Genomic DNA, 26590 nt, shown 5'->3' on the forward strand with positions numbered 1-26590 from the left:
TCTTATTTTTTAATGTAATATTTTGTGTGATCTATGTATCTTTTTTAAAAAGACAATAAAACTTGGGAAAAAAGATGTAGATAAGATGTCCCTATCTGTGAAAAGAAAACTATATAATTGTATAATTATGCTTATGTATTTAAGGTCTCTGGAAGGACAGACAAGATACTAAACAATGGTAACATTTATAGGGGAACAAGAATTGGGTAGAAAGATTGGGATTCCAGAGGAATTGTCTTTTGTGGCCTCTGGAATGGTGACTGGCGTCACGTTCTAGTTGGACCTCGGCATTACCGAGGCTCCTTCTGGTTCCCGAGATTCAAGGACCCCCGAAACCTGAGGCAGCAGGTGTGTACATAGGAAGCTCCCAAAATGCGACCAAGCCGGGCCTGGAAGGTCCCGGGCGGTTGAGACCTGGAAGACCCTGGGCCAGTCAATCATCAAGACTCTGACGAATATCCCACTGCTGAGGTAGACCTTGCTGACCCTTCTCTGTGAGCAAAGCCTTGTTGCGGCAGTGCTTGTGTGCGCTGCGTCCTGCGTGGCCACTGCAATTCCACGGCACCACGCAGCGGCCGGGAGCGTTTAGACTCCTGCTCTTGGCGGTGGCACAGTTCAGCCATCCTCCATGTGGTGTAGGGACTTTTTCCCCTCTGGTAGCTGGAAAAATTGACTTGAAAATTGATTCCTTTTTTTTTTTTAACACTAAGGTGTGTTTTTTTTTTTAAAAAGATTTATTTATTTATTTCTCTCCCCTCTCCCTCATTCCAGTTGTCTGTTCTCTGTGTATTTGCTGAATCTTGTTTCTTTGCTTCTGTTGTTGTCAGCGGCATGGGAATCTGTCTCTTTGTTGCAGTCATCTTGCTGCGTCAGCTCTCCATGTGGGCGGCGCCATTCCTGGGCAGGCTGCACTTTCTTTCACTCTGGGCGGCTCTTCATACAGGGCGCACTCCCTGCGCGTGGGGCTCCTCTACGCAGGGGGTGGCAGGGCACTCCTTGCGCGCATCAGCGCTGCGCATGGGCCAGCTCCACATGGGTCAAGGAGGCCCGGGGTTTGAACTGCGGACCTCCCATGTGGTAGACGGACGCCCAATCCACTGGGCCAAGTCCATTTACCTTGATTTCTTTTTAATTTCTAAATCATCTTTATTGTGTATGATATACTTGCAATAAAATGCACCTGTTAAGTTTACAAATGGGATGAGTTACGATCTATTTATATACTCATATAATTGCTATCACAAAGAGAACATTCCATGTTTCCCAAAATTTCCCTTGTGCCTGGAGGAAGTGGCTCCCAAAATTAGGTAAAGTGAGTAAAATAGACCACATTTCTGCAATGATAAATCCTAAACATTATAACGACTGTGGAATTGAAAAAATGAGACTCTTTCACTCTTGGTCCCTGGCTACGCATTATTTTTAGATGTTTGTTTTTGTTGTCATTAGGCCTTATTTGTACTGGTTTACTTCTGTGCCATCATGAACACCAGATGACATTTAAAAAGAAGGATTTCTTCCCTGCAATCTGAATTGGCACAGTAGATTTGAGTGGTGTCCATAGAAGATCCTAGAGCAACAACCAATCCATCTGTTATTTCTTGCATCACAAAGTAAAAAATAATGACTCTGACAATAAGTGCAAAAATTAGAAACTATGTGGTTCCATTGGGAATAGAACCCAGGATCCGCTGCATGTAAAGCAGATATCATAACCACTACACCATAGAACCAAACTCACTAAGTTGTGCTGTGACTGTCTTGATTCATGCTAAAGGGCCCACTGTTACTTCCACTGTTGTTGCTTCCCTACCATTAGAGCAGAGGTCACCATGGTGAAAAGATAAATGACAGCTTAGTAAGATTGTGAACGTAGTTTAGAATTTACAATCCGCTACAAGGGTCTTGGGGTTTGTGATGGGTTATGCTATGTAAGAAAAGCGTGTCCTTAAACTGAATCCACTCTAGTGGGTGTGAACCTTCGTAAACAGGACTTGTGGAAGAGGTTACTTCAGTTAAGAGGTGGTGCTGCTGTTACTGAAGACCTTATAGGGAGGGCCACAGAGGGACAGAGAGCCCCAGGGAGCAGCTGGAGGCTGACTGGCCACCCTGTGCATTGCCATGGGACAAAAGCTCCAAGGACCAAGGAGCTCTGGCAGCCAGGCCCAGAATGCTAGTCTTCTACAGTCCCTGGGAGAAAGCCTCACCTTGATGACACTTACCTTTGCATCACTGCTAACCTCAAAGCTCTGAGCCAATAATCCCCCACTGTTTAAGCCAACCCGTGTCATGGTATTTGCTTAAACAGCCAGGAAACTAAAAAGACAGGGTTTTGTATGCCTTTCTTGGCGAAGAAGCTAGCAGCTCGACTGAACCAATCTGTGCATGTTGCTGAGCTTGCGCTTGTGTGCTCCCGTCAGCAGAGGGGCATGCCTGGGCCAGCCTGCTAGTCCCATGATAAGGAGAGATGCACATGGAGCAGTGCCCACCTCCCCGCTGAGCTTGTAGCCACTGACTCCCAAATGTTTGAGTAAGTCCTGCTGAAATCAGCAGGTTTTTCTAGCTGAGCCCAGCCTAGCCTTCTACAAAAAAGGCGAAGCACAGCAGAAACCAGAGACTGAAGTGGCACAATTGACAGGGAACCTCTCTCCCTACCAGAGGTCTCCAGGACTGAATCCTAGAGGAGAGAAAATGAGAAGAGAAGGCAAAACAGATTGCAAAAAAAAGCAGAGTTGGAGGGGAGGAAGGGGGGAAGGGGAAAATTAAATAAATAAAAAAAATTTTTAAAGCATATGTGATAATTTGCAAGAACTTCCTTGATTTTTGCCATGAGTTTTAGACACAGCATAGAAAAAAATGGCCAATGAAAGAACAAATGGATAAATTAAGGTTTATCAAAATTAAAAATGCATGCTCTGCCAAAGATGCTGACAAAAGAATTTAAAGAAAAAACACAGATCATAAGTAATATATTTTCTTTCCTATCTTGGCTCAACCTTTTTCCATGTGGATCAACAAGCAGCTTGACCACTTCCCATATAGTCTTTTTTTTTTTTAATCTCCTGATATTTTATTCAGGATTTTATGTCTATGTTGATAAGTGATATTATTGTTCTATAATTTTTGTCTGGTTTTGGTATCAGTTATAGTGACCTCACAAAGAGTTGGAAAGGTTTTCCCATACAGTATTTGTGGTTCTTCTATCAGTTTTGATCATTTGTATCTTTCCCAGAATATGCACATTAACAAATTCGTTAGCTTAAAATTGATGTCAATATTTTCTTATTTTAATGTCTGTATTATCTGTATTGATGTTCCCTTCTTTACTTCCTGAAATTGGCAAATTATGTTTTCTCTCATTTTTTTGGTCCATCTTGCTAGAAAATTAACTATTTTATTAATTTCTTTTTTATTTCATTCTATTTACTTTGTCTTTGCTCTTCTTTTTCTGTCTTTGTATGATAGGGTGGTAGATGAATGACCTAAACTTTTCTTTTCTATTATAAACATTTAGCAATCTAAATCTGCAAACACTGCTTTAGTATATCACAATTTTTATATGCAATTTTTTATGATTTAGTTCAAAACATTATTAAATTGCTCCTGTAAGGAAGCGATTGTGGCTCAGGCAGTTGGACTCCCGTCTACGGTATGGGAGGCCCTGGGTCCCCATCCTGGGGCCTCCGTGTGAATGCAGGCTCGCTCCACGGCACACCACGGAGCGCCGCCCCGCCTCAAGCGCTGCGGAGAGCCAGCTCTGCAAGATGACCCAACAGAAAAGCGAGACAAGCAAAAACACAGAAGAGCAAAACAACAAGCAAGCCCTAAGGGGAGGGGGGAATAAAAACAATTTCCCTTGTAATTTTTCTTTGACCCATCGGTTTAGAGGTGTATTTCTTAATTTCCACATTTTGAGATTTTCAGATATCCTTTTGTTAATTTCAAATTAACTTTCCATGTTTTCATCGTGCCCCACAAATCCCAGTGTATCTATCACTGAGGGGTTCTGTCACGGAACCCAAAGTTTTTGGGAAGGGCAGTGGTCAGAGTTTTCTTTAAGGGTCTTCTTTCTGATTTGACTTGCCTCAGGCAGTACTTCACATACTTTTGTGTGCCTGAAATGCTGTTTTATAGCATAACTTTAATGCTCTTTAAAGATCTAGGCATCTCTGACTGACTTCGGTGCATGTATATAATAATTTAACTCAGTGTCCCCATTAGTCCACAGACAAGCACAATCAGAAAGGCTGATCATTTGTGTGTCAAATATAATTCTTAAAATGCGTATGTTTACTGAATTATGCCCTCTTTATTCATTTTACTTTTACATGGATTTGATATCTGGCATATTGTTTTGTAATTAATATGAGCGAGCATTTTTGTCTTTTGTGAGGTATTACTTTTTTTTTTAACAGAAAGTATAAAAAGACGTGGTGAGCTCCAAAAGTATATTCCAGTCCATCTTATGTTTCAAGTCATCTCTGTATGTTTTTAAGAAAGAATAAAATTGTGGAGGTGTGTGGAGGTGTGTATTTACTGCTCAGTGAAGCAGTGGATATCCCATCTGAAAACGAATCAAATGTTTCCAGAACCAACAATTCTTTGGTTTGCCCCTGTCCTGTAAAGAGACATCTTTTTTTCCTACGTAATTGTGAGTGATTCAGGGAATGACGTGGAGGGAAATCACCTGACGCCGCCTCCACCTCTTCTGGTGCTGCCTTTCAGGGCAGGCATTTCTGTCCTCTGGCTCTGAGCATCTGAAGGAATCTTCAGAAGCAGCCCAGGAACTTTGAGAAAGATGAGAGTAGGGAGGGAGTTTGGACAGAACCCAATTTTCCATGAGATCATGATTCCTATTATAGCATATAAAAAACCCCAGTAAACAATAGAATGTAAAATTGGTGCACAAGACCATCAAACTTCCCTTTATTCAATAATCTACTAATTACTTGTACAGAGGAAGAGCTGTCATTTGATTTTACCTCTCTAAAAGCAGTGAAACATTGACCTAACTATGAAAAAAAATCCCTAATGATGGGATGGGATTTTCTGATTAGTATAAATGGGTTTCTAGACTGACGAAGTTGCTCTTAGAAATATGTGGAAACTGAATTAGAGCATTCTTGCCGATCTGGCCAAGGCTTGACTTTGGTCCGGGGTGGTCGTCAGTCTTGGCACCTCCTTCTCCCGCTGCTTCCGGCGCTGGAATGTGCTGGTTTCAATGTTGCTCAGATTACCCACTATTTTCGGTTTTCCTTGTTTCTCCCTTCGTGGGTTTTTTTGTTTGTTTGTGGGGTTTTTATTTGTTGGTTTGTTTTTGTTGTTTTTTTGCCCCCGCCCTAATTTTTCTTTTCTTTTTTTCTTTCCTGTCCTTTTTTGTGCATAAAGCTCTGCATTTTGGGCTTATTTCCTCTTTGCTGGAGCAGGCCTGATGTCAGCCTCCCTGATCTTTTTGATCTTCCCCTACTAATCCCTTCAGCTAAATTGAGCATCTTTTCGGGCTTCTGTTCGGTGGTTGTTGGGGTGCCAGGACAGACGGTGTCTGGGAGCCCCGGGGCACTGGAAGCTTCGGCAAGGCGGGTTAGTCTGCTTCTGACCAAGTATTATAGGCTTTTTATATTTTTATCAGATTTATGTGCTAGAGCAAATTGTTTGGCACTCTCAACACAGATCAGAAAATGGTCTATTTCGCCATGGGTAAATAGCAACAGGTTATCTCAAAGGGAAGAACTGGTAACAGTGTTTGGATGCCTAGTTCCGCCAAGGGATTTAGACAATGCATCATCTCAGTTAAGACTCAGCAATCTCTGTTGCTTTAGCCATTGGTCAGGCATGATTCCCAGAATACAGATTTTAGACTGAGAAAGGCTTACCCTGTGGCTGTAAAATCTCTGAGAGGAGAAATGACACGGCTGCATATTTCAGTGTTCTACTGGCTAAAATGTTCTTCTCTTAGCAGCGTGTAGCACTGCTTTGCAAAGAGAAGGTAGGAAGAGAATCTGATTTTTAAAAATCCTGTGCATTCGTTCTTGAGAACTGAAGCTGAGACAAAAAGTGACTTGATATACTAAAGGTGAGAGATTCTATTGCCTTCATGTACTTGGCTTCGTGGCTTAGTTGGTCAAAGCGCCTGTCTAGTAAACAGGAGATCCTGGGTTCGAATCCCAGCGGGGCCTAACAGGGGGTAGTTTTTATTACAAATTGGACCTCATAACACTTCAGACTTTAAGGACCACATCATGTTGTCACTGATCCCAACCTGTCCTAAACGAGGCATCTTCCACGAGGGAGCGGAGCTGGTACCTGTAATTTTCAGAATCCCTCAAGGAAAGACCCTCCCTTGCAGACTCTGAGAGATCCTTAGCACCTCTCAGGACTCATCTGTAATTGTGCCCTATCTCAAAATTCTCTTTAACGTTCAGCCCGTCCCTACAATTCCGCTTTAAAATTGGTCGGAATCAAAGTGCGCCACCAAGGCAGAGATGCGCAACCCACGGGGATTGCTGGGTGCCTCGGCTTCTGAGGCCTTACTAGGTTTACGTGGATTCTCGGCCCTGCTCTCTTTTTCGGGAGCCCGCGTTTGACCCCTCACTGCCTCTCCTTCCTTCCGGCCTCTTTCTGTTCCGTAGTCTTCATTCTCGGCCCTTGAAATTTACTCACACAGCCATCAAAGAGCTCTTTAGTTTGAGATGGACAATCTCACTCCTCTTCTCCAAACATTCCCTCCCTCCCCTCCCATCGCGTTTCCCTGCAGCTGGAGCCCGAGTCCCGGCCGCTTTCCCCCTGCAGGTGCAGGCTGGCGCTGGCGGGCACCGCTGCAGGTGCCTGCGCCGCGCGCTCCGGGCCCACGACGACGGGTCTCCTGGCGCCGATCCTGCCCACGAGAGACGAGAAGCCCAGCGCGGAGCGGAGGCGCGTCCCCGGCACAGGCTGAGGAGAACTGGACGTGGACAGAGCTCCAGGAGCAGCTCCGCGGGAGGAGCGAGGGCCCTTCCCGAGGAAGCTGAGCTGTGCGGGGAGAACGGGGTGAGCGTCCCGGGGAGCGCGGAGCCGCGCGCAGCTCCAGCAGGAGACGCAGCCTCTGCCTCGGGGTTCCCCTCAGCGAGTCAGTGACGCTGTGAGCAGCCGAAATGACGCCTCACCTCAAACAGGGACACGGGGACGGGAGGGGGCACGAGGGTCTTGAGCAAGGGGAGGGGCGAAAGGAGCAAAGGGAGGAAGTGACCTGGCGTGAGAGTCTGTGGTGCTCCTGTAGGAGACGCGAGCCGAGGCTTCCAGTTGCATCTGCGGGGAAGAGGAGCTTTCCTTCTGCATCAGTTAAGGGAACTGTGGACATTCCAGCCGTCCAGCTGCAGTAGACAGGACATGAAGAAACTTACATCAGAAGCTTCCATCTAGCTTTTCACAGGTATGAAAGAAAAAAGTCCTTCAATGCAGAGTTTTGTGAAAGATAGAAGCATGTTTTTCATTAGACAATGCACAGTTCCACAAGTTTCTTGAAATCCTGTATCTGTTTATCCTCAGGGAAACATGTTTCATGTAATTAAGCTTTGGAAGATTTGGGCTACATCTTTTGTTCACTTTCTATGTTAATTAGATAAAAATTGAAATGGATAAAATGTAAGCGGAAGACGAATCTCCCCTTTTTTCCAGATCTGACCCATATCGTCCCAGTTTTTTTCATCTCTCCCCACTCCCGGCCTCAAATCTCCCTCAAACTCCCGGGTGTTTCCCCCACACTACCTCGCCTCCCCTCTCCAGCGACGCCCCTGACGCCAGACTCTCCTCCTCTCCCCAACCAAGTGGAATCTTTCCTTCTGTGAAGTCTCAGTTCAGGCATCACTTCTTCTGAACGCCTTCCCTGCTCCTTAGGAGTGGAGAGCTGCACCTTCTCTGTGCTCCTTGGAAAACGTCACGATTACTTATCTTTGCTACTTCCTCTGGCAACTTTAAATATAATTAACCTTTAGGTACAATTTTAGTATAAATCACTAGTGCGTGCGCCCCTTGCTGGCCGTTGAGAACTCCCTCGGGATATTTGGTGGCTGAGAGGCTGGCTCAGGATCGAACAAATTGTGGACTGCACATTAATTTCTGTAATCTTAACAGCTAAACAAATTGTAGGAAAGAAAGAAAGAGAGAGAGGGAAGGAAGGAAGGAAGGAAGGAAGGAAGGAAGGAAGGAAGGGAGGAAGGAAGGAAGGAAGGAAGGAAGGAAGGAAGGAAGGAAGGAAGGAAGGAAGGAAAGAAAAATGTCAAATTTTATACCCTTTTTTTACAGAAAAAAAAAGTGTCAATATCTTGCCAGTTGAGAAATACGGCCTTTCTTCCCTGTTTTCTGCTAGATTCCGACTGGTCCAAGTCTTCCTTTCTAAGAGCGGGTGTTCTCGACTTCGCTCTGTGTCAGGAGACGCAGGAGTCGCGCTGCGCTCTCAGGAAATTTGAGGCTCAAACAGCATGTCTTTGTCCAGCACCTTCCAGCCCCAGAGCTGAGGGGAGGGGGACGGGGACGGGGACGGGGGCGGGAAGGGAAGGGAAGGGAAGGGAACGCGGCAGTCAGCGGCGCAGCCCCCCCGGGCCAGCAGCTCCTCAGCCAAGCATGGCCCGCTCAGGACGAGGGTAGGGTGGGGGTCTCTGCGCACAGCCTTTTGGGTCAGGGCAATAGATGGAAATCAAAGTTCTTTGCATGCAGAGACGCGGGCAATGGTAATCTGCAGGAGTTCCTTGAAGTCAAATCCCCGGGGAGCCTTAGGTGACTTTGCCGCGCGTTTGGGAAAAAGTTAGATTCTCGTCATGACTTATGCTTGTTTAAGAGTCCTGCTGTTTCTATATAACTCGAAAGTGTGAGGGAAATCGAAGAACCGTGCGTTTAAAAGTGCTAGAAAAAAGAGATTCAAAATTAGATTTCGTGTAAACTGGAAATATTATTTCCATTCCATCGGCCGGAGGAATGACACACTCCGGCGGCGTTTTCGTAGTGTAGTGGTTATCACATTCGCCTGACACGCGAAAGGTCCTCGGTTCGAAACCGGGCGGAAACAGTATCGACTCCCTTTTCCCCCAAAGGCGTTACCTTCTGGTTCCTTGTCTGCATTTCGCGGCTGGCACCTAACAGTTATCCAGGCTGAACAGCGCCGCCCTTCCCCTGAGCCAAACCAGATCCCGCAGTCCGGCTTGCACCGCGAGGGTCCTTCTGAATCCAGGAAACCTAGTAGGTTTCCAAGATTTCTAATGATTTCTAAGAAGGAAATCCTTTTCGGAACCGACCAAATTAATTTCAAAATTTAACTCCTTTCCTCCCTTCCTTCCATGATTTTTTTGTGGTAACATATCACATAAAATTTGCCCTTTGAACTATTTATAAACGTATGACTCCATGTCAGTAATTGCTTTACAGCACAGTGCTACCATCACCCCCTTCCATTGCTAAGGCTGGCAATCCTCGAACCAGAAATTATTTACACTTGAAGCAATGACTTCCCATCCCCTCACCCCAAACCCTGGTAAGGGCTGAACTACTTCCATTTCAGTGAATCCCAGTCTATTGCGGGAGAGAGACACTAACCAAGCTATCACTCAAATCCAGGCGATCTTTTCAAGAAAATCGAGGTACATAGTGCTAAGAGAAAATGAAGACTTACTTGGAAAATTTAGGACGTCTTCTCTGAGGGAGTAATGATTGAGCTCAAATTTAAGGCGAGAAGTATGTATGGTAGAACATTCAAGATAGAAGAAATCATAAGCACACACATTCAAGAGCAAGATGGACCACGTGGTTGGGGAGAAAGAGGCGTGGGATGAGCCACAGGCCCTTGTCCAGCGAGGGTTTCAGACCCTACTATTAGGGGTTACGTGATAAAACAGCAGTGAGACCGGTAGGTGGAAACGTAACTTCTCCTTCCTTTCTTTGGCAAAGAGAGGGAGACCCTGAAGGGGTGTTAGGTCAAGCAGCTCAGGAAAAACTGTTTTTCCCTTTCTTAATAGTTTCTTTATTCAGATTTCTATATGACCTTTCTGTCCTGCTTAGCTTCTCTAATTTTGGTTCCAGGAATATTCATTTACATATAAGTGCTTATTTAACTTTTGTCCATTTGAATAGCACTCTTTCATGAATTTCCATTTGTCTATTTGATATTACCATCCCTATGTATAAAGCTATAAACTGAGCAAATAGGCAGACATACCCAGAAAGTTAGACACAAAAACACAACTCACTAATGTTACTTACAATTTTCATTCTCTTACAGAATAAGTTTAACTATAAAATAACATTATAGTCAAAATATCTCTTTGAAGGCTATTTCTGATTATTCTAATCCGCACTGTGACTCCGCAGTTTTGCACAAGAATTTCATTCTTTTAAGTTACTGGCTTATAAACAAATTCTTTCCAATGCTTTCAAATACAATCCACATAGTTTTCCTTTCCTTCAGAGCTTTGCTTACTTTCCATTTCACTTTGACAAGCCTTCTAGACCTGGGGGGTGGGAGTCGGGAGAGCGGGGAGGGGAAACAGGACAGTCAAAGGCGTAGCCCACCGGGCTCGGCAACTCCTTCAGCCGACGTGGCCGCCGCAGCATGGGGGAGGGCTTGTCCCTCCGCGCAGCCTGTTGGGTCCTGGGTCCCGGACAGATGGAAATCAAAGCTCTTTGTATGCGGAACCCCATGCGTTGGTAATGTGGAGGATTTCCTTGAAATCATACCCCCTCGGAGCGTTAAGTGACCCTGCCTGGCCTTAGTGAAAAATTGGGACTCTGGTCACGATGTTTCCACATTGATAGCTTTATTAACTCGAAAGTGTGAGGGAAATCATATACCGTGCATTTAAACGTACAGAGAAAAGAAATCGATTCAAAATTATTAGAGTTAGTGTAACCTGGAAATGTCCTATCCATCCCATCATCTGAAAGACAGAAGAGAGGTCGTTTCTGTAGCGTGGTGGTTATTACATGCACCTAACACGCGAAAGGTTACTGGTTCAAAACCAGGTTAGAAGAGCATGTTTTTCTCATCGCTCTTTCTTGTAACTTCCCAAGGATGTACAAACATATACTTTTGCTTAAAGGCCTAAGCTTTGGTGTCTGTCTGCAGTTCGCAAGCCACAGGTTATCCAGACAAAACAGAGCTCAGCCTGCACCAAAAGCGGTCGCAAAGTCGAGCTTGCGCCACGAGCGACTGCTGGCTCCCTTCCGAGGCCTCGCAGCCAAAGCGGTTTCGAAGACATTTAAGGTTTCTAAGAAGGAAATCCACGTCGAAACCGACAAGATTAATTTCAAAACTTAATTACTTTTCTTACTCTTCCTTCCTTCTTAGCAAGAAAGGGAAGCAAGAGAGGGTAGGCTGTGGTCCGTGCTCAACAGAGAAATCGCGGCAGGTCCTGGGCCAGGAAGCTTGTTTATTCATCTCGCCCTCCTCCTTCCACACACTTACTCCATTCCATCTCACCTCCTCCACGTAAAACCCATGAGGAAAGTTTTTGAAAATTATTCCGAAAAGGGGAAAACAATTTCCTGGAGATGGATGATGTCGTTTGCCTGACACGTGGTAGGGTCGCCTCTTGTTTTTCATTTGCTGGCTTGTTTGCCTTTCTTATTGCTCTTAAATTATTTTTTTAATGAAGGACACCTCAAATGCTCACTGGTTATGTGGATGTCTTTTGAGTAGGGCCTGTTCTAATCCCTTACAAATAAGACAAAACCGTGAAATTAGTAAATACTTCATGTGTTAGAGATAGGCAAGTATTTCTCAGAAGGACAAAAGAAGCAGAAACCATAAGAGAAAGACTGATACTCTGTAGGTCACCAAAATGAAACACGTTTTACATCAGAAGATTCATTTGGGAGAGGGCAAACACCAACCATGGATCCAAAGAATATACTCACAATACACATGTTCTAAAAAGCTCCTGGATCCAGAGGCTATAAAGAAGCTCTAGTATTCAATAAGTAAAAAAAGAAAAAAGATAATTAGCAAAATCACAGAGACTGAAATTAAACCAGTAGTTGCCAGGGGCTAGAGAAGGGTAGTGGGAAGCCATTGCTTAAAGGGTATATAGTTTCTATTTTGGGTGATGACAGACTTTTAGTAATGGAAGGTGGTGATGGTAGTACAACATGGTAAAATAAGTGTACTATTCAGGGTTCTCTAGGGAAACAGAACTGACAGGAGAGATCTGTGAATAGCAAGAGATTTTATAAAAGTGTCTCACTCAACCATGGGGATGTAAAAGTCCAAGTTCCACAGGGCAGGCTGCAAGCCAGGGACTCAGATGAAGGTCCTCGCTGAGTTCCCCAGGAGATGCTGGCTGCTGAAGTGAGACGGGATTCTCCCTTTGAATGCTGAAATCACTTCTCCTTTTAAGTCCTTCAGTTGATTGATTGAGAAGCCACTCATTGCTGAAGGCAAACTCCTCAGTTGATTGTAGATGTAATCACCCATCTATGCAATCAACTCACTGATGGTCAGAGTCATGAAATGCCCTTGTGTCATAAGAAGCCCACTGCTTGCCTTACCTGGGCACCATTACCTAGCCAAACTGGCACATTAGTCCACTCACCACAGAAGTTTTAAATTCATCTTTCAATTGTGAGATGTTTTTTCCATCCTCTTTCAATGTTTTCTTTAGGTTTTCCCTCCTGGTTTCATGTGGTTCTTTTTCATTTTATTTTTCCTAGCTTGGATATTAGCATTTTTTTTTTGGCATTCTATTTGTTTTTCTAACACTTCTTGTCTCCTTTTCCTCACATCTGGTTGTTCCTCCATTTTTTCCTCTTTCTTTTGAAGAACTTCTTGAACATCTTGAGATTTAAACCCTGAACAAAGTTTTGAAGCTTTCTTTAAGTTTGAGGAGCACTGAAATATGTTTGGATAGCCTGGAGCTGAAAACATCTGGCAGTCTTCTCCAGCACCACTAGACCGGTTCAACAGGTGTTTTGTATCACTCTGGTTACAATTTGCATGCCCAAGATGAAGCCTAACAGGAACTGTGTTAAGAACATATGCACCTGATATCTGCAGCTTCCTAATCATCTTCTGGATGCTTCCATGTACCATTGAGGGAGGGGTCTGGGCCACCAGCACCTGCTGCTGCTGTTGAAGGTGCTGTGACAGGTGGTTAAGTGTTTACTGCTGTTGTAGGAGCAACTGTGTTGGAGTCTGCAGTGCTGGTTGCTCATTACTTTCCCTAAGCCATAGGACTTGAACGAGTCAGCTGTTATAAATGCTTCCCTGCTGGAAATGGCTTTCCTGGCCACCTCATTGGTGAAATGTTGAAAGAGCATTCATTCTGGATCACCCTTAAAAGCAGTCTGCATGTTAACAATAGTTGCACATGTGCTGAAACATTCATCGGACTTGGTAATGTGCAATTCCTGAGGCATTTTCTTGACTTTTCATTTGGTTTTTGTATACTGATTTTTTCACAAGAATCCTGGTTTACTGTTATTCAAATTCTTTCCCAGCCAAGGTTTCTTTGTGAGGGGACTTTCCAAACCACTCATAGCTTTTTTCCAGCTAGCTGGTTCAAGAACTACCCTGGCTATGTTGCTAATAATTGGAACAGGCACTAGCGCTTCAGTCTGGATGTCAATGCTAGCAGCTTTTGGATTTGTATCGATAGCTCCAGATGTTAGGCCAATGAGGTTTGGGCATTGTGCCTACGTGCTCGACAAGAATTGTCAGTGCTGAGATATGCCAGAGTTGGTAGTACTAAGATTCAGGGGTATAACCCTGTGTTTCATAGGTACCTGGGACTGAATGGGTGGGGCTGGAGACTGAGGTACGGTACCAAATGGAAGATCCCTTGAGGTTGCATGGTGGGACCAAACGAGCTGCCAACGAGGAGGCAGTGCGCCCAGTGAAGTCGCCCAGCCGCAGCAGCTCCATGTTCACGAGAGGACCTGGCTGGTGCTCCGGTACTGTATAAAGGAGGTTCTGGGGTGAAGGGGGAGGTAGTCTTGCTCCCACTGGTGCGAGATTGGGCTCTGCACGAGTCCTAGTCTAGGCATGGTTGTTAATCAAGCTTGACTGCGGTATGGTGGTCTTGGTATGGAAAGCACAACAGTAGGTGGTGGCTGGCCACGTCCTTGTGGAACAGGAAGTCTTAGACTGTGGCCTGGCATCGGAAGCAGTAATATTCCAGGAGGTGGTTGTGGGGACCCAACCCTCTCCCCCACCCCCAAGTCCTCCACACAAGTGTCTGCATGACCTAGATATAAGGTAAAGGTTAACAACTCTCCCCAGAGGGGAGAGAATGGATAGATGTTATCCTCAACCATGATCTTCCCAAAGCAGTAAACGTCCTCCTACGAGCATAGTGAAAACATCCCCACACGCCTTGTGTACGCGTCACCTGATCCTAGCAGGAACTCTGTTCTCATACCTTATGGCATGCCTTGTTACCGCCTCTATGGCATGCCCTTGTCTGAAACCCCTTATCACCCCTCCTAGCCTCATCTCTCTGCGCAGCGCTAACTTCATCCATTCTCCTGCTACCATCAAAGAGTTCCTCCTGTTCATAAAGTCCCAATAAACCTTATGTCCGATTCTCTGCCCCGGGCATTCTTTGGTCTTGCAGCCACACCAGCTCGTGCCCTTCAGGAGCTGGGTTGGAACAGGAGAAAGCCCAGGCAGAGGAGGTGGAAAAGGAATCACGTTTGGCAGAGCAACTTCATCAACAACCACGGGATCGTTTCCATGATCAAACTGACAACAGTCACAAAGGGCACAAAATCCTCTTCCATTATAATCCCTGCATTGACTCTTTGGTGGGGTTATAATGAAACCCCAAATATTTGGGAATACCAAAATATTTGGAAGAGCTGTGATTGTTACCGTACTTAGTCCAACTCTCAGGTTTTTTCAGAGTGGAGAGCAGGTGTGATAAGAGTAAGCGCTGGAATAGACTGTGCCCTGAGGTGCACAGTTCACGAGGGTTCAGAGGTGGTGCAGAGGCAGGCACGAGGAACTCTCCAAGTCGTTCCTTTCACTCCACAGTTTTGATCTTTCTCTGTGCTCTGCAACATTCCTATTTGGAGCCCGGTCTTTACTCCATCCCCTATTTCAGCACCGACTATGAATCAGGCTTCTCTTATTACTCCCTTCCTCACTCCTGTTGCTTCTCTGGTCATACTTCTCACAGTGTAATTCATCCCATTGGTAGTACCCGTCGCAGTCCTTCCACTCGACACCTTTATTTTTTCTCATGTGTCTTTTGTTCACTAGATTCTGCAAGTCTTCTGGAGTCTAGAATATTTACTTTTCTGACATCTTGTTCTTCCTCTGCTGGCTCGTGAAATATCTCTTCTTTAATTTCTTCTTTTTCTTGGACTGGAGGTTTCATCGCAGGCTTGTTTCCCAGGATGGAAGGTCATTCTTAGTATAGAGACTTTCTAAGAATTTATCCATGCTTCCCCTGCCATGGGGAAGTTGTACACTTTCTGTCTCTCTAGTTTATTTGTATTTTGTATAGATGGAGTCAAGCAATATGTAGTATCTTGTATCTAGCATAGAGAGATTGACCGATGGTGTGTTTTTCTTAGTTCGTTTGTCTGTTTTTTTGTTGTTGTTGTTATTGTTGTTATTATTATTGGAATAATGAAAATGCTCTAATAATGATTGAATTGATGAATGGACAACTGTGATTATACCAAATTGTACGCTTTGGATGGATTGTATGTTTTATTAATATGTATCAATGAAATTTATTTATTTAAAACGAAAAAGAAAAAAAAAGAAATATGGATACTTCATAACCGGAAAGCTCTCCCAAACTCTCTAAATTAACTCTCCTGCGCAGGACGAGGTGGCCGAGTGGTTAAGGCGATGGACTGCTAATCCATTGTGCTCTGCATGCATGGGTTCGAATCCCATCCTCGTCGGACTGCCATTCGTTGGAAATAAGTCTCATTTTCTTCGTCTCTGGCAACACTCCTACTTTGCTTGCCTGCTATCCGGATATTTCCCTGCTCCAGTATTACTAGGTACCTCACTGATAATTGATGTTGAATATTACAACTGCCTCATTGGCATGGGCTGCAGGTGTTACCTCCCCTTGGAGCTGGCTCAAGGCCTTTCTTCAATCACAGCGTGGTTCAAATTGCAGTCGAAGGTGGCAAAGGCTTTGGGCAGATCCTAGTCTTGCTTTTCTTTGTTTACTGTCACAGAAAAATGCCACCAGAGTTAGTAGGTGGGAGATCCTTCAAGCTCGTCACTGTGGCTTTGTGTCATGCTGCCATCACATTTTTTTAGGACTTTCTTTTTTTATGCAGTTTTATTGAGATACATTCACATACCATACAACTATCCAAAGTGCATAATCAACGACTATTAGTATAATCACAATGATGGCCATTCATCAACAAAAAAAACATTTTTAGATCAATTTCATTACTCCTAAAAGAAAAACTCCACACCATTTAGCAATCACCTCTCAACCCCTCTATCCTTCCATAGCCCTTCATTACCACTAATCTTATACCATCTTTATAAATTGATTTATATTTACATATTAAATAAATGGAATCATACAATACATAGTATTTTGTGTCTGGTTTCTTTCACTTAGCATAATGATCATGGTATTCATTTAAAGTACAGTTGGTCCCCTATATTTTTTATGTAACATTTATGTAATCTAAGAATCTTTTTAAAAATGAGAAAGTATGTATTTTTAAAATAAAATGAAATACAGTTGGTTCATTTCTTTCATCTTGTTTTCAGTTTTAGTTTTTTCATGTACATCTTCCCATTGGTATTCTCAGAGAAATGTCACTCCTTTGCACATCCCTTCACCTGCCCTCTACATCACCATCACCCCTTTAGGTAACCAACTTCAGTGATTTCGGGTTTATTCTTCATCTCCTTCTATTTTATAGAAAAAAAGCATATATGTGAATGTTTTCTTATTTCCCCTTCTTTCTTGCACAAAAAGTGATACATTATATATGCTCTTTTGCACTTTGTTTTTTTCACTTAGCAATGTGTCCTGGAAATTGCTCCCTATCAGGTAATAGTGATCTTCCTTATTCCTTGTGCTGCACAGAACTGCATTGTGTACAATACCAGTGCACCCCAAAGAATCTCCTATGCCTGCACATTGAAAGTTGGACAAAATACTTTTGGGCGGTAAGGGAGCAAAACAAGTTGAGGACATATTTAGAGAACCTACAAATAAGAACATCTTCAAAGTAGCAAACTCAAAGAATGATAGTCATCCCAACAACTTATTTCTATTTTTCCATATGGTATTTTTTGTGGGATCTCTCACTATTTAGCTCAGTGTTTAGAGGAACTTATATTTCTTGTCATGACGTAACATGTGCTTCAATTAATAATTTTCTCTCAAAACTTTGCTTGCAAATGTCTTACTGAAATTAACACTTTTTTCTGAGTTTTCCCATAGAATCCTGATACACAAACTTTATAATTTGAATACGTCCCAAATTGCTACTTCCATTTCACATCTAACTTCTTTCCTTGTTTTCCCCATAAAGTTCCACGAGAATCTAGCTTCTGTTAAGTATGCAAAGACACAAATAGTATCTTCGTAATTATTGCAATATATATTGCTTTAAAGAATTCGCAAAGCGTTCCCATTTACGTGATTAAATTTAACACATCAAGCATAGGAGTGATGAAAGGAATGATCCTGAGCGGGAGGCTCGCGCTCGAGTGAAAGTGCGATAGAGTCCTAAGGCAAAGGTTAATGAAAATGTTTTCCCTTCCGGCGTAAGGAAAATACAAAACCATAGCAGAACGGAGGTAGGTGTATGTTGTGTTCAGTGGGTGATGGAGGGGTGATCCGCTGGAAAAGAACCGTGAAGTTGTCACCTCCTCCTGAATGAGAGAGGGACACTTGCCTCTCCGGGAATTAGGAAGAAGCGAGAAATGACAGGGCGGGGACGAACGGGAAAATGCTTGGTGACCCTCCTGAGATTAGAAGAGTGAGCGGTCATAAATTTGAGGTGACATGAAGAAAGATGTCGTTGACTAAGCGAGGTCCTTTTCTCTTGAATTTGACAGAAAACAGACTGGCTAGTTTCGAAAGCTCCGTAGCAGAGGATGGTTTCGATCCATCGACCTCTGGGTTATGGGCCCAGCACGCTCCCGCTGCGCCACTCTGCTGGCGGGCGGCTCCCGCGGATCGCGTTACTTTTCAAATTACAACCTCGCCTAAACGCACCCGTTTTGAAGTCAAACGGCTTTAGGAAGTTCATTCCTAAACATGATGAACAGCTCGAGCTCCGCCCGGCGGTCGCCGTCTAGGGGCTGCGTGGGGAGAGGAGGAAGCAGCTCGCGAGCGGGGTGGATGGAAACGCAAGTGCTGGAGAGGCGCGTGGGCGTGCAGCCCCACGTCGGCGGGGCGCTCCCCCCGTCACCCCGCTAACCCGCCAGGCCCCTTGAGGAAACGCAACAACCAGACACAAGCAATTTTCAAAAATTCCCATGTTCTTTTTTTTTAATTTTAATTTTTAATTTAAATTACCTTTTTTTATTTTTTATAGCAAATTTTCTTTGTAAATTGTCTCCCATATTCTATCTCCCCCTCTCTCACCGCTGGGCAGAGGAAAAGAGGAAAGCGCAGCCCCCCTCTGGCGTGAGGGCCCCGGGGCTCTCCTGCAGGGAAGCTCGTCCTCCTCCGCCGCGGCTTCTCATCCGGAGGATCCGCGTGGCCGCCGCGCGGGGCTGCCTCCCCCCGCAGGCCGGGGCCCGCAGCGGCTGCAAGGCCGGGAGCGCGGCGCGGCCCCGAGCTGAGCGCCCGGGCAGGGCCCGCGGGGGCGCCTCCTCTGCGCTCCCCGGGGCGGCTCCGCGCTGCTCGCGCCTCCCGCCCGCGGGGGGCCCTGCCCCGTCTCCCCGCCCGGCCTCGGGGGCTCCGCGGCCCCGCGACCCCCAACGGCGCCGGCCCGCGTGCGGGGGCCACAGACCCCCTCTCCTGACCCAGCCCTTCCCTGCTGGGGGCGGACCTAAGCCCCCATCAGCGCCGGGGGAAGCCGAGGCCGAGCGCGCAGAGGCGGGGACGTGCCCTGGAAACGCCTGGGTCGGGGAAGTGCGGAGGCGCCGGGGGCAAGTGGGCAGCGTCGGAGGAAGGAGGAAGAGGCGGCGACCCCCGGCCCCGAGAGTGCGGGCAGCGCGGCCACTTCCCCCGGCCCGGGGACCGCGTGGACTCTCCGAGCGTCCCCCACGGCGGGCCGAGTCGGCTCCCACTCGCTGCCGCAGGGAGATGCTCAATTCAAGAGGGGTTTAAGTGTGTGTATAATTTTCCTTTAAAGGGTAGATGTTAACCATGGCATATACCACCAGGGAGGTTTTTCTAAGGAAAAAGAAGAAGAAAAACAACTTGGTCTTCTTAAAGTGGTTGTCAGAAAATCCTTGACCATAAGTTTAGTTAAGCAATTTTTGACAGTGTTTGACTAGTAGCAAGAACCATCTCACTTTCCTAATTTTCTTTGCCTCCACCACTTCTGCTACCACACACTCTGCATGATAATCCTGGTGGGGGGGGGGGAGGGGTCTGGGAATTAATGGCTTTAGATGCCTGGGTTTAAATTAGAGTTTTATTACCATTGTCACTGAGGTGATCGGTGATCTCTTGGCAACTAACTGTCCTCATCAACCAAGCAGACTGTGAAAGTCTAGTTGATGAATTGCTTAAATAACGAGTTTGAGTACCAGTTATGAATCATATTACTCCAGGAGGTGAGGGTATAGAAGTAAACAAGCAGACAAAATTCCATTTATATGCAGCTTGCAATTACACACAATAAGAAATAATTCTGCATATTACATAATATACCAAAAGATGATACATGCTATAAAGAAAAATAAAGCTAGAAATAGAACAAAAGAGGGCTGGGAATTAGGGAGTTTTTTGTTTTAAATATACTCTCTTCTGACACATCTCACTCTGCACCACGCCCAGATGCCTGTTTAGGACTGCGCGCTCTTTTCTTGTCTCTTAATAAACCCTTTTCTCCCTTGCCTATCTTATGGCATGTCCTTAAAAACTTATATGTGACATAAGCCAAGAACCTGGAAGCCCAGAACCCAGAGCATTCTGCTAGCAACACTGGTTCAAATGAGCTCTCCTTCCCCTAATCCATATTTCTAATCTCAAGTGTTTATAATCCAGGCAGATATTCCTCAAAGACAGCAAATTTTTAATATAACTGGGGATTATTTTTTCCTTCCTAATTTATTATTTTGGTCAATTCACATGGGTAACCCCCTCCCTGCCCCCATTCTATATGTGTCATACTTGGATTGTATGAGATGTCACAACCCCAATATCTGGAATTATATTAACAGCTGCTCTAATTATAAGGCACATCATTCAAAGCCAGGAAGCTTCAAGGTTAAACTGGGCATGCCCTTCCTAGTTCTGAAAACATTAAATAAATCAATATAATAAATAAATAAACTCTCTTCCCATACCCAGTGAAAGCTCAAATTGTGATTCTGTCATTATATATTGGGTTGAGAAAATACCACAAAACATTTCTATCTGAAATGAGCTGAGTCAAGTCAGAAGTCAAGTTCTGATGTGTGGCAACCAGGCATTAGTTATTTTACTCAAAACTCATTTTGATCTGAAAAGAAAGTTGTCCCTTATGCCACAATTTGGTGCCATTAGTGTGGAGAAAATCCTCCCTGCTCAGAAAACGTGCAGCCTGCTTGTAAAGATTATGCATTCCAATTTCCACTTTATCCCCTGGAGGTTTACGAGAACTGGCAGGAATTCAATGTTGATAGCAAGAGCTGAGACAGAAAAAAGACATGCTCATGTTGTGAAGTCATACATGACAGTGGACGCTAGGGTGCCACTGAAGATTCTCCATAGTAGAGGGACAGATGATAATTGCGAGGAGTGAAGATGGATTAAGGACAAAAAAATATCTGAGCAAGGACTAGTAGCAAATTAAACAAGCATAATGAACTGAATATATTGAACAAATTTCCAGCCAAATAACTTTTCTACTGCATATAATTTAGGACTGTTCCTTTTTAGGAAATAAAATTTTATTGAGTATAGCATTAACATAGGGACATACATAAACGATACATGCATAGTAAAAGTTGTTAACCTAAAAAACAAACAGGCATATCATCGTATAGGGTTCCCATACATCACCCCACCACCAACGTCCTGCATTCCTGTGAAACACTTATTACAATCTATGAAAGAGCATCATCAAAATATTACCACCAACCGTAGCCCATCTTACATTTGGTGTATGTTTCCTCAACCCATCTGATTATTAACTCTGTATTAGTATTAAACATTTGCTATAGTTCATGAGAGAATGTTCTCATATTTGTGGAGTCTTTTTTTTTTTTTACATTTTATATAAATGGAATCAGACTATGTAGCACTTTGTGGCTGCTTTCTTTAATTTAGCAGAATGTGGGTTTTCTTCTGCCTAACATTTTGTAAAAATTGTATATGTTTCTTCCGTGTCAAAGAAAAACAGTCTTATCTATGTAATATTACCCATATTCTTACTTCACATGAGGTTTTACTGTGCTATATAATCCCATGTTACATTTTTCACCTTTCCTTTTAGTAATACACATAACTTTTTAAAAGGAGCTGGGAAATTCAGAAAATCCAGAAGACTGAGGTTTTCTATGCTATTTATTTTAATACATTCTAGAACCTACCTTAAAGATAGTTTCTCACTTTGTACAATGTTGCACTCCACTTACCCAAGGCATGAACGGGGCTTCTAGGAAGGCTGTGTGAGGATTCTGCAAATCCTCTTCCTAAATTAAAAAAAAGAATTGTCACAAACAGCCACTTAAACTCTCTGGAGACTGCACAGAGGGCCTACAGCTATGAAAGTCCCCCCTGAATCTTGGAGGTCTGCGGGGGTGGGAGTCAGGGGCTGCTCCCGTCCTCCCCGCGACGTGCTGGGGAAGCCCGCACTGGGCACGAGGGCAGCCGGGCACCAGCAGGTGCAGCGCCTCTGATCTGCCTGGTCTGGCTTCCTGGCAGAGCAGCTCGGCTCCACCAGGGCCAGAGAAGGCGTGGGGACTGCGGGGCCTGGTGGCTCCACCCCGCCCCAGGCTCTGGCTCTGCGGAGGAGGTTCTGCCAGGAGGGGCAGGCCTTGAGGACTGGCTGTTCCAGGGCCCTGCCTGAGGGACTGACCTTATTTAGAGCAGAACAAGGAAAAATCCGTGCCCAGGGCACTGTTGAAAATAATAGGGATCTCACTGGAGAGTGATGAGGGAAGGCTAACATTGCTGTACTAGCAGAAGCATCCAAAACAGCAGATCAGCCCAATATTTAACAGGGCCATCTAGGGAAAGAGAGTTCAGAGAGCTGTAGTAAGATCACACTGATCTAGGTGGACTGGATGAGTGTGCCCATGCACAAGGCTTGTGAGACTGTACTTGTGTGCCACTGTGCTGGTGAGTGTAGAGCAGACTTGTGAACTCTCTGAACTTCGAGAGCAATTCCCAAGCTGCATGAGAGCCACAGTCTAAAGGTGAAAGGCTTACTGGCTCAAGTACAGCTACCCCTGCTGGCTCTCTCTCCCACTCTCTTTTTTTTCCTTTTTTTTTGTGGGGGTGGGGGGGATGCTACTATTTGTGTGGAGTATCTTTATCCAACCTTTCACCTTCAACTGGTTTGTCTGAGGTGAGTCTCTTGTAAGCAGCATATGAATGGCTCATTTTTAATCCAACAAGATTGTTTTACAGTCAAAAGCAACTCAAACTCATAACACAGCAACCAGTCACCTCCCCACTGTAAATGCATTATTGACTTCCACCATTTTATTCTTTGGTTTTCATATGTCGTATCTTATTTTTGTCTTTCTTTTTACTCCTTTGGTTATCCTTCTGTTATTCTTTCTTCTATACTCTCTTCCAAGCCCCTCTCCTGTCTCCTGTCTTTTTCTTTCAGGCTGTAAGTTTTCCTTTACTATTTCCGGCAAAGATGGATTCATTTTTACAAATTCCCTTAGTTTCTGTTTGTTTGTGAATATTTTATACTCTTATTTTATATATTCTTATTTGAAAGACAATTTTGCTGGATAAAGAATGCTCAGTTGGCAGTTTGTCTCATTCAGTATCCTAATTGTATCGTACCACTGTCTTCTCACCTCCATAGTTTGTGATGAGAAATCTGCACTAAGTTTTACTGGGTGTCCCTTTTATGTGATGGTTTGCTTCTCCCTTGCTGCTCTCAGAATTTTCTCTTTATCTTTGATATTTGACATTCTGAGTAGTATGTGTCTTGGAGAATGTCTATTCAGATTTATTCTGACTGTGGTACAGTGCACTTCTTGGACATGTAAATTTTTTTCCTGAGAGTTGGGGACTTGTTCAGCTATTGTTTCCTCAAATACTCTTTCTGACCCTTTTTCCTTCTTTTCTCCTTCTGGAATTCCCACAACACATGTTTCAGTTGTCACTCAATTTCCTGAACCCCTGCTAAATTTTTTTCATTCTTTTCTCCCTTCAATTTCAAACTATTCTGTCTTTGGTATCATTTATTCTCTCTTCTACCATTTTGAGTCTGTTTTTTGTATGCCTCTAATGTGTTTTGTTTTTAATATTTTTTCTAATGTGTTTTTTTAAAGATTTATTTTTTATTTCTCTCCCCTTTCCTGCCCCCTGCACTTATCTGCTCTCTGTGTCCATTAGCTGTGTTCCTCTGTGACCACTTCTATCCTTATCAGCGGCACCAGGGAGTCTGTGTTTCTTTTTGTTGCATCATCTTGCTGTGTCAGCTCTCCATGTCTGCAGCACCATTCCCGGGCAGGCTGCACTCCCTCCTCCCCCCACCCCCGTGCTGGGCGGCTCTCTTTATGGGAGGCATTCTTTGCACATGGGGCTTCCCTATGCAGGGGACACCCCTGCCACTTCTTGAACGCATCAGCACTGTGCATGGGCCAGCTCCACACTCATCAAGGAGGCCAAGGTTTGAACTGCAGACCTCCCATGTGGTAGGTGGAAACCTTATCCATTGGGCCAAGTCCGCCTCCCTCTAATGTGTTTTCTTAAAAGATTTATTTATTTATTTGTCTCCCCTTCCCCACCCCTGTCTGCTTCTGTTGTTGTGGCATGGGAATCTGTGTTTCTTTTTGTTGCGTCATCTTGTTGTGTCAGCTCTCCATGTGTGTGGCACCATTCCTGGGCAGGCTGCACTTTCTTTCATGCTGGGTGGCTCTCCTAACCGGGCACACTCCTCGTGCGTGGGGCTCTCCTGTGTGGCAGGCCACTCCTTGCGTGCATCAGCACTGCGCATGGCCAGCTCCACACGGGTCAAGGAGGCCCGGGGTTTGAACCGCAGACCTCCCATGTGGTAGACGGACGCCCTAACCACTGGGCCAAGACCACTGCCTCTAATGTGTTTTTTATACCTGTCATGTCTTTCATTCCCATGAGCTCTGTTACTTTTCTCTTCTGGTTTTCAAATTCTTCTCTGTGCTCTCTTAATGCATTCTTATTTTTTATTTTTCACACAAAATGTTACATGAAAAAGTATAAGAGGTTCCCATATATCTCACTCCCCACACACTCCCACTCCTTCCACACTGACAACTTCTTTCATTAGTGTGGTACGTTCATTGCATTTGATGAACACATTTTGGAGCATTGCTACACAGCATGGATTATAGTTATGTTGTACTTTACACTCTCTCCCAGTCTATTCAGTGGATTATGGCAAAACATATAATGTCCTGCATCTGTCCCTGCAATATCATTGAGGGCAGCTCCAAGTCCCAGAAATGCCCTCCATGTATTCTTGATGTTGCTTATCTCTTTAGTCATACTGTCTTTCAATTCACTACTTTGATTTTGGATATTTGTGTGCATCACATTAATAAATTGTCTCAAATCCTGCATCTCATCTGGGACTTTGACATATTCCTTTTCTTGGACCATGTCTTTCATTTTCTTAGTATGGTTCATAACTTTTTGCTGCTGTCTAGGCCTCTGATTAGGGCAGTGAGTTTACTCAAATGTTCAATTTCTCCTTCTTAGGGATTTAACGATGGGAAGCTATGTGTTACTGCTGTTCTTTGACTTCCATTTCAACCTGGGTCTTTAGGATTGTCCCTGTTAGCTGCTCAAAACTGGACTCTGGACCCAATAATGGTTTGCAGACCCACTTCCTAGGGCCTTGGCAAGGGAGGATATAAAGGTGGGGAAAAGACTGACTTACTTTTAATTTCTTCACATGCACTTCCTTGGTCAGCCAGCAGGTGACGCTCTTTAACAGCTCTCAGTTCAATTCCTGGTCAGAGTGTCATTGCTGCAACATGGACTGGTTCAGTGTGATAAAAGTTCCTGCCTGGAGGCTAAGAGGCTGGTAATTCAAACTGTCTCAGAGACAGTTCTCCAACCTGGGAGTCCCCTCCATTTCCCCGGGTAGGAAATAATTCCACTTCCCACTGCATCCTCAACAATCAGCCCTGGTTAGGAGAGAGGAGAGTGAGAGGGTCTGAGCTCCTCAGTCCGGGATCTCTTTAGTCCTGAACTGGCTCACAAGGCAAACCGTGGTGTGGCCCCATGCATCCTGGAAGGGCTCTTGGGACACAACAGGCCAACTTTTTAGGTCAAAAGCTGAGTCAGCCTTGAGCTGTGTCCCTCTTTCTCCCCTATCCAGGGAAGGTGGATGCCTGGGGCCCCCTTTGTCTGTAGCTGCTGGGCCTAAGTCCTGAGATTTCAAAAGCATCCTTAGTGTGAGGAAGGGTGCTGGCAGTAGCAGGTGCCACTTCCAACTCACGGTTTTTGCCATCGTGATTGTTTCCTTTGTCCCTCTCTCTTCTGGGCAGTGTTCAGCCTTCCCCTGATATCCTAATCCCTTGAGAAATATTTTTCCAATCCATTTTTCCTGTCCTCTAGCTATTTTTCTAGGAAAGAAGATAGTCCCAAGTCTTTATAGTTTGCCATCTTCCTGGAAGTCCATAAATGACCTTTAAAAAGGAATATAAACCAAAGCTCTGAGCACAAAATTTTAGTCATAATTACATGATGCCAGATAACAGACCAAGTCACAGTGGCAGTCTGAAAGATGAGGACTAGTTGCTGGACTGGGCATAGCTCAGGAGCTGAGCGCCTGCTTCCCATATAAGAGGTCCCAGGTTCAATACCTGGTACATCCTAAGATAAAAAAAGAGGTCTAGTTGAGAAAATAACTGTTGTAAGTAGAAATATGGATTTCACGCAGGTCCATATTATTGTCTTTACTGAAGATCTTTGTTTTCTCATGTGGATATGAATGACTGTTGTGTGTCACTTCCTATCAGCTGGAAGAATTTTTTTTTAATATTTAGTATTAGACAACTAGCAACAAATTCTACCTGGGAATGCCCTCATTTTTTAAAAGATAGCTTTGCTGGATATAGGATTCTTGGTTGGCAGTTTTCTTTCTCTCTCTCTCTCTCTGTGTCTCTGTCTCTCTCTCTCTCTCCCTCCCTCTCTCTCCCTCTCTCTCCCCCTCTCTCTCCCCACCCCACCTCTTTCTGGTGGTGCACTCAATAAAAAGTTCTCCAAGGCTTGGTTGGCTCCTTTTCCTTCATTCTGTTTTCTTTCAGTCCTTCAAATTGGATTATCTCTATCCGTTTATCTTCAAATTTCCT

General features: G+C 44.5%; 4 non-coding genes and 2 pseudogenes across 4 annotated transcripts; 3 read left to right on the top strand and 3 right to left on the bottom strand.

Moving 5' to 3' along the window:
- The first annotated feature begins 6102 nt into the window (after positions 1 to 6102).
- Positions 6103 to 6176, top strand: TRNAT-AGU (transfer RNA threonine (anticodon AGU)). Its single transcript has one exon. It is a non-coding gene; the product is annotated as a tRNA-Thr (tRNA).
- Positions 6177 to 6699: 523 nt separating this feature from the next.
- Positions 6700 to 14118, bottom strand: LOC139436177 (RNA-binding protein 27-like; annotated as a pseudogene).
- Positions 8968 to 9040, top strand: TRNAV-GAC (transfer RNA valine (anticodon GAC)). The gene has a single exon. It is a non-coding gene; the product is annotated as a tRNA-Val (tRNA).
- Positions 14119 to 14344: 226 nt separating the features above from the next.
- On the bottom strand, positions 14345 to 15748 carry LOC101433757 (RNA-binding protein 27 pseudogene; annotated as a pseudogene).
- Positions 15749 to 15794: 46 nt separating this feature from the next.
- On the top strand, positions 15795 to 15876 carry TRNAS-GCU (transfer RNA serine (anticodon GCU)). Its single transcript has one exon. It is a non-coding gene; the product is annotated as a tRNA-Ser (tRNA).
- A 2173-nt stretch (positions 15877 to 18049) lies between these two features.
- On the bottom strand, positions 18050 to 18121 carry TRNAM-CAU (transfer RNA methionine (anticodon CAU)). The gene has a single exon. It is a non-coding gene; the product is annotated as a tRNA-Met (tRNA).
- Between the last annotated feature and the right edge of the window lie 8469 nt (positions 18122 to 26590).

Source organism: Dasypus novemcinctus, chromosome 22 (genome assembly GCF_030445035.2).
Source record: "Dasypus novemcinctus isolate mDasNov1 chromosome 22, mDasNov1.1.hap2, whole genome shotgun sequence".
Classification (NCBI taxonomy): Eukaryota; Metazoa; Chordata; class Mammalia; order Cingulata; family Dasypodidae; genus Dasypus; species Dasypus novemcinctus.